This window comes from Porites lutea, chromosome 9 (genome assembly GCF_958299795.1).
Source record: "Porites lutea chromosome 9, jaPorLute2.1, whole genome shotgun sequence".
NCBI lineage: Eukaryota > Metazoa > Cnidaria > Anthozoa > Scleractinia > Poritidae > Porites > Porites lutea.
Window position 1 is genome coordinate 25,334,760 of NC_133209.1, and position 8,686 is coordinate 25,343,445.

The window sequence follows — 8,686 nt, forward strand, 5'->3', positions numbered from 1 at the left end:
GTTCATAAGATTCATTTAAGCCCCAAATTTGGTTTCTTTCGGGTTGCTTTCGCTATCTTAACAGAAAGCAGATTTTCATACATTCAAATTCAGCTTAATAACTAGATCTCGAGTAGAGAAAGGAAACATAAAAATAAGCTTAATACATTTTATTACTTGTGCCCACTATTTCAAATGCGTCGTAATCAAGTTGAATTTGAAATATCCGACCCTACTCCTCAGAAATCTCCCCAAACTCACGCATAACCTTTGTTTCCAATTCCTCCTGGATATTTCATTAAGATACCTTTCATGTCTTTGGAAGTTTAAAATAACGGTTAAGCAAAGTTTTGAGGGGTGAGCAAAATGTGCTATCGGGAATGTGAAAGTGGTGACCACGCACAAAAAGGTCTTTTTTTTTTTTCAACCGCTACTGAGAACACACAGGCGAAGATGAACCCAAAGTGGACACAAATAATCCCTTAATCGAACTGTTTCAGGGTAAGATTGTGCGAGTGTGCTCATGGGTCCACAAGGCTATAGGCACTTTAGGGCTGAAAAAGATCTTATGACTTTGCAGGGTACTGTATATTTTGTCATGAATCTGTGATTTTAAGGCTGGATGTTGAGAGGAACTTCCTCTAAGTTCCTAACTAAGCGAACTAAGCGCATTCTTTAACTCATTAATCAATGCTTTTGTAAATTGTAAGACTGTCTTGAATACTGATCCGTTTGTCTGACATTCCGATTTGTCTTTGGTCAAAAATAGCCTCGATTTCTGTTAAAGTTTTCCCTTTAGTTTCCGGCATAACCATGTAAACAAAAATAAATCCAAGCATGGAGCATCCCCCGAAGAACCAATATGTTCCCTGAATGCTCATTGACGTCTGCATGGTGTTATATGTCTTGGTAACAATAAATACTGCCAGCCAGTTCGCAATAGTTGCAAGACTGGAGCAAGGGCCTCGAGTTCGCGGGGGAAATATCTCTGACATGACAAGCCACGGTACGGGACCCCAAGCGAAAGCAAAAAACAGGTTGAACAAAACTATACAGACGATGGCAAGCCAGTTTATCTTTGATGAGGGGACTGAATGGCTGATGGTACCCAACAAGAGGGCTACGTGATAAGACGAATTTGCACCCATCGGTGGTATGCAGATTTCAAAATACGCGCCAAGGCCAAAAAGAGTACAGGACATAGCAATTGACATTGTTAACAAGAGGACTCGTCGTCCCGTCTTGTCAATCACTAAGCATGCCAAACTGGTGCCTAAAAACTGGACCAAACCAACTGAAATGCTGACAAGTTTGCTGTCTGTAAAGCCTGCAATTGCAAAGATACTAGCAGCATTAAATACCACAGCAGTGATTCCAGATAGCTGTTGGAAAATCATTAATCCAACGCTGATTATCAAGGGCTTTGTTATCACAGGTGATAACCAATCAGGCAATGAAAGCTTTTCCTCATGACCTGCAAGATAAAATAAAGACATAAAAAAATCAAATGAAAACAACAATGTTTACTTCCTTCAGCAAATTCTGACCTCAAAAGAATAGCGCACAGTAGTTGGACATGCGCACAGTAGCTTAACATGAGTTAAATACATTTTTCTTCCCTTAAACCTTTGGAGAAGTGCGGACTGGCCGAGCGGTTAGAGCGCTGGACTTGTAATTTTGAGGCCCGGAGTTTTTGTAGAATAGCCAACTGAATTGCCTCCGGGATTTTTAGCCACCTTTTGTTTCATTTTTTTGTCCATTTCTTTTGACCAGCCCTTGAGGCAGTAAGGAAATTAGGTACAAAATGCTGCCAAAAAAGGAATGCCGTCTTGTCTTTTCTTTAAAGATAGATGGATTTTTATTTTCTGATTTTCGTGTTATTCATCGTTCCCCTATAGATTCTGTTAATGAATCCATTCAGTATTTGAAAATTGAATCGTTAGTCATTAGCAATATTATAATTCTTGAGCCATGCAATTAAAATACATGAGTTTACAAGCGAGGTTAAGTAAAAACATTTTTTTAAAATTCTTTCAACACAGCTTTATTTTTTAATAATTGCCTTCATAGGAAGACTAGGAGCTTAATCCAGTCCAAGTGTGAAGGAGTGTTTTGAGTCTGACCGAATAACTAGAGAAGTTGTTGTTGTTCTGGAATTTAGATTTGAATTTCATACCAGTACCGCTATCCTGAGAAAACAGCCAACAGTGGCGACGATGCCGTCCACTGGTTTCCCTCCAAAATGAAGTCTGTGGAATTGAGCTCAGAAATTCCATACTGATGACGTGTCACTACCCAGATCTTGGTGCTACTTCTGTTTGGAATAATGCAAAATTCCCTCGCAGCACGACCAATCAGAAGCAGCACCCAGGTCTGGGTAGTGGCACGTCAACAGTATGGAATTTCTGCGCAAGTTCTTCAGACGTCGTTTCGTGGGGAAACCAGTGATGGCGACGTAAGATACGAGCTGTTTTCTGAGGCTACACAGGCTTCACAGTAGTGACAACGACTGACGCGGGATTCAAATTTCAAACAATATGGATTTATTATTCCAATCTATGGGGGTTGGCTTGACCTGCAGTCTCAATCAAAATTGTTGGGACACTTAATTGTCTTCTCGCCCTTTCAATGTTAGTGCACAAGACAGGCGCGGATCCAGATCGGTTTCCATCGTTTTACGGAAATCGGTCAGATTTTTCATAATAAATATCTGGAACATGGTTTGGACTCTCCTTGCTTAGTATCCTCTACAATATGGAAATTGACCTTAATGAAATAATCAGCCGATTTGAAAGGCTTCATCCGAGAAGAATGAAGAGGCCAATATCCTTTCTTAATGACTTAGAAATCCAGGAAAGGGGACTTTAGGGAGTTAAAATCCAAGAAATTTCCCGGACGAGCATGCCCCCGGACCCCCTAGGAATTTGTGCCATCGGCGCTCATTTAGGAAATTGGTCAGTATTTATACTGGATCCAGACCTGCAAGATTTGGTGAGTTAACTGCGATAAACAACACAGGAAGGGAGAGTAGACGGACAAGAAGGAAATGTACAGCGTACAGTGGAAGTGTCCCAGGTATTTTTAGCTGAGACTGAGGCTTGTCATTAACAGTATATAAGCAGAAAAATGTAACCTCTTACCAATTATCACCGCAACTTTTAAACCCTCTTTCTCGATGTCGGTGTCGATGTTAGAGCCCCGTAGCCATACAAGCGAGTCTAATGCTTCTTTTCTGTGTTTCTTTCTTAATAACCATATCGGAGTCTCTGGCATAAAGTACAAAAATATAACGAGGAGGGCTGGAGGGACTCCACCGATAAGAGCCAGCAATTTCCAATGACAAAAGACGCCTGCTACAAAGGACATCACAAGGCCAGTAACGATGGCCAGTGTACTAATAGAACCCAGCATGCCACGAGTCCGTGGGTGTGCAATCTCGGCGATGTATACCTTTAGGACAACAGAAATTCACAGTTAGAATCCCCAATTTAAATTCTCAAAATGTAACTTTTCCCACAAAATGAAACCTACGCCAGAATTCCTAGCGGATCGAAGCTTTTAAGAAAGCTTCAATTTACACTCTTAGTTCATTTGCAGAATAATAAATAGTACAACATATTTTCCCACTTCTTTGAATTTTCACATTTCCTTTTTCTTTATAACTTGTTTAAAAAACTTACTGGAGCCGCAACTGAAACAATGCCACAAGCCAAGCCTGTAGTGATGCGACCAGCTACAACATAGCCCGATTCTGCGCAAAGCTTATCAGAAGCCATCCAAGTTCAAAGGGAACAGAACAGAAGAGTAAGGTCCTCTTGCGACCAAACTTATCAATCGCCCATCCACCTATGGGACACCCAAAAACAGCACCGACTGCCACCAAAGACTGCAAAAAGAAAAAAAAGGAAAGGAGATTTGAATATTCTAAGGGCTTGTGAAATAAACTTTAGCAAGAATAAAGAGCCCTCTGGTAAATTGATTTCTCAATATAGTAAGTACAACTGTATTAATACCCGGTATTGTTCACTGCATACTTAAGAAGTTTCATCATTACTTGATTGGTATTAAAGATAAAGTTTTTAACTTTGCGTTATAAAATTTATTTGAGCTAGCTCCCTTCCTCGCTTCTACCCTGTAAGACAAAATCAGCGTTTTTGTAGACCATATCCAGCTGAATAAGCAGATCATAATGATTTACTGTATGCCAAGTAACAACATAACACAAGTAACGACCGCGCTCTGATTGGCTAATTACCCATTTAACTAGCGCCTGTTCAAAGCCGTAAGGGTCACGTCTACACGAGTATATTCATACTGTTTCTTTCTCATAGTTTGTAAAGGCATTTGTCTCACGACTGAGAGAAAGCTGACAAAAACGTTAAAGATAGCAGCGTGACAAGGCTTAAAAATCCACATTGATACGGAGAACTACCACTACTACTTATTTAGCAAAAAGCTCAGTTTTTAAAAGAAAAGACTTTGCAAAGAATGATTTCATGTACTCGCCAAAGCGCGAGCAGATTGCATAACACCAACACTAAATATCATTTCCCTGTTATCTGTGAACAAAATTAAAAGTTCTTCTTTATTTATTATGTTATAAAAAATGGTAAACGTTGCAGCTGTACAACCATCGTCTTACGCATGCACTTAATGGAAGGTTTTACTTTTGCACGCACTCAAGAAGCTTAAGTTGATCTTACGCTCTTACGCTTCTTTCGTGTTTAGCAACCTCCTGAGTGCGTCCATAACTCACACGTTAACCATTTCATTTAATAGACTACATAAAGGAAATCCCTACTATCAACTTCCGACACCAAGTTTAACGTCCCATTTAATGTTTCCGCATCGTTGATCCTAGTTTTTGGCTTAAGTGATGTCCTACTCCAGGACATATAAACTCCTAAAGGCAAAATCAGTCCCTTTGAAACAGTACCGGCACTCGGCAGTGGAGTTCATCAGAAATTCAACTTGAAAGTGAGGGCTGAAGGTGCTGCAAGATATATATTGTTTCAAAGTATTTTGAAAGTTACTCAGTTTAACATAACGAGCTAACGTATTATATCTTTTCTTTTAAGTTTGTGTTTGTTTCATTGCTGAAGTAGGCCAAGGTTAGTCTGGATTTTGTCCACATGGGTGTTTTCCCGGCCTGTTTGATCTTTTGATTTTACTATTGCTTGAGTTTATGCTTACCTCGCAGTTTAATTTCCATTTTTGGAATATTCTTGTCTTGGCATAACCAGATGCGAGTTTTACAAAGATGTTCGTGTTTGGGAGGTCCAAAGCCGACCTTGGTTTATTGTGCCCCTTTAAGTTCCTGTTTGGGTTTGGTTTCAGGGTTTTTAGTTTTTCATTGGTTTGTTGCTACTTTTTAATCACAGCTGTGTAGGTTCAGTCACATCAAAAGATAAACCCCACCGAGTTCGCCTTGCTTTGTATTCTCACCTGTCAGACTACCTAAACATGTCCAAAATTGTCTATATTTAAACGGCTACTATTAGGCTTGTTAGTGAGTAGGAGTTGGAGTTGAGTAAGAGTTAGGGCTGTTAGTAAGAATTAATAGAGGATAAAAAAGCAAGAATGAAGAAGTAAAGACGAAGATGTAAAAAGTGGCTCCTGGTACGTTCTCGCTAAGCCAAGCGTGTGGCTCGAGCAGCGAGACTTTTTATTCCAATGCAAAAAAAATTATTTTCGCAAGAAAGGTTTTGCACTTAGCCTCGTATTGAAAGTGAGAGTTTTTGGAGCTCGGCGGAAATGGCCGATTGCAAACAAATGGTTTTTGGCTGAAAGTGTAAAACAATTAACCGTCAATGCGTTGCCAAACCCGTGGTACTCCGGCGACCGATGCAAAGATGTTGAGACTGTTTGAACATTCGTGACTGTTACATGAAGTCATGTTTATCAAACCTCGTTTTGAGTAGTACTTTTACAGACCTCGTGGTTCGGAAAAGAAAAAACTGATCGAGTTCGCAGAAAAAACTTTGTTGTTTGGTGTCGTTATTACCTTGAGGACTAAGGATTGTGAACATTAAACCCAGTGAGATTTTCGGAACTATTTGGTGTGTACTCGTGTTTTCCACAAAGAGAAAATTTGCTTGACCAGGAAATTGTGCACAGCCGTATTAGCTTAAAATAGTTTTAAATTTAATCGTTCCATGCCATCAGTCTACGAACGACTCAAAGGAATTTCAGGTCAACATCACAACTATAAACTAATCAGCTGCAGTATGCCTTCGATCTTGATCGGACAAGACTTTGTATTATTTTCATGCTTTATGTTTTGTCTAAGTGAGAACAATGATATATTGGGCAGAAATGGAAATCAAATACTGCATGCAATAACAGTGTCACGTAAATTCATGAAACATAGCCACTAGAATGTAGTATATTTTTTTCTTTGGTAAATCTAAGGGCGCGCTTTGTATTCCCCGGCGCTAATTTAATGAATTTTTTAAAATTTTTTGAATTTAATGAAAAAAACCACCGATGCGCACGCTTGGGACCTCACATCCGATTAATTTAGAAAATTTGAATAGCCTCAGGCGTGCTATCAACTCTCCCGTAAAGATAAAAGACCGTGCCTGCAATAAAGAAAGCAAAATTTTTCTCCTTTTTTTTTTTCATGATAAATATTACGGTTTTCAACTTGCTGTTTACAGGGGCACCAAACGAGGATATAGTTCAAAACCACTTAACATAACATTGTTGAACGTATTTTAGTATTCAAACGGTAGATATAGGCATATTTTTATCCCCTAAAAACCTTTCATCTGTTCGGATTTCCTAGCTGAAAGTCTAGTGATCCAAAAATTATAGGGATAAAAACTTACCTTCTCGAAAACTTCAGCCAGGAAAAGGCTCCCGAAAATTCTAGGTGGCCTTTTTTAGGGTCAAAATCCGTTAAAAATGGGTAATTATACCATTTTGTAGCCAGTGTTCGAAAATCCTAGGAGAGGCAGGCAAGCAAGAAATTTTACAACAAATGCTCCGAAAATTCTAGATCTCAAATCGTCTTCCGAACAGATATTTTTCCGAAATTTGCCGTTGGGTGCCCCTGTGTTTAGTATTCTTTAACTCTCTGAGTCATACATACAGGCAGATTTCACAAAGCTGTTATTATAATCTTATGCAATATTACTGCTCGTTTGCTAAAGACAATTCAAAGATTTACTCACGGAAAACCAGGATCCCTGTACACCAGTCAAACGAACAGCAGAATGTGTGTCGGAACTTGTCAAATCCACCAATGCAGATGAGGAGTATGCCATGCAATAACCAAAGCTAATCGATCCAAGGGCAGCTACGAAAGACGCAATAATGGATCTTCCAATTTTGTCTTTTGTGGCCATTTTTATGTTCCAGATGGAGACGTAAAATCGAGTTACCGCAAACGAGGATGCTACAGACAAAATAACCTTTCGTCCAGGAACATCTGTAATTATGTCATAATTCATTCAGCGACACACTGGCTCGTCATCAGACATAATGGGCAATCCCAGGATTGAACAATTTAAAACAATCATATGCGTGTCACATGAACGCAACGAGACCTAAATGTCAGTCTAGTGTAATAAAAAAATTTTGTGTCGTTTTGAAATGATTTTCCTGTTTTGCTTTTTGGTTGACACGGCATGTGTACCTTCTAATTGCTATCTGCGTAACTTGAGGAATTTAGTGCGTAAACACGTAACTGATTTAGCCTGTTCACAGTCCCTCTATTTTTTCTTCAAAATCCGTCGAGAAAGTGTGGTAAAATATAAACCGCGGGGGGATTTATTTACCGCCAGCGCAAGGGGGTAGTGGTGGGGGAAAAAGAAAATAGACATTTTCTTTCTCGCGCTCCGCGTTCGTTCTTGCGCGCTCAATTCGCTCGCGAGCTCGCCGATGTTTTTGAAAAGAACGAAAGGAAAAATAAAACAATGTCTGTATACAGGCTAGTCGAGCGCGGGTGATAAAATATAAGCCGCAGGGGATTTATTGACCGCCAGTGCAAGGCGCTCGTTCTCGCGAGCTCGCCGTTGTTTTCGAAAAGAACGAAAAGAAAAATAAAACAACGTCTGTGTACAGGCTAGAATAAATTGCTTCTGGCGGTGGAGCCGCAAGAAGAATGAAGACGAGACATTAAAGTTTGCTCAAGAAGAGTGTTTAATATAAAACATGAGAATTGCTTCTTTTGCAGTTTACAAGTCTGTTTCGTGCCGAATTCCCTCTCCTCCGCGGAGGCCTCTTGGTGTTGAGGGGAGGCCGGGGAGAAAGAATTAGAGAGCGCGCGGGAAACGATTGGAAGGGAGAAGAGAGAAGAGAGGCTCCCGACGCTTTCTATTTTTTCGATCATTGCTATTTTCAAAATACCCAGCGGGAGCCTCTGCGGAGGAGAGAGTGGTGAGTTTGATAAACTTGATGATCTTAGTAGTCTTAGACAGATGCTTGGGCGAGATTTATTCAAATAATTTACCAACCAAAATGCTGAGAGGGCGCCATTTTGAATAGATCTCGCCATAGCATTTGTCTAAGACTACTGATGTTGTATGGAAAAAGGCTTATTTAAAACAAACTGGTAACTTTCTTTGAGGGAATTTAGATTCTGAATCACGCGCCGATTTTTATTTAATTTTCGAGAAATTTGTCAGTTATACAATGGGCGAAATAATTGAGTGATGCTGAGTCAAAATAAGGTGAATATGTTTTGGGTGTTTCAGGGATTCAT

The 8,686-nt window shown here is 39.8% G+C and overlaps 1 pseudogene; it reads right to left on the reverse strand.

Annotated features, from left to right (window-relative positions):
• Nucleotides 1–662: 662 nt before the first annotated feature.
• Nucleotides 663–7,375, reverse strand: LOC140949106 (solute carrier family 2, facilitated glucose transporter member 8-like; annotated as a pseudogene).
• Nucleotides 7,376–8,686: the final 1,311 nt, after the last annotated feature.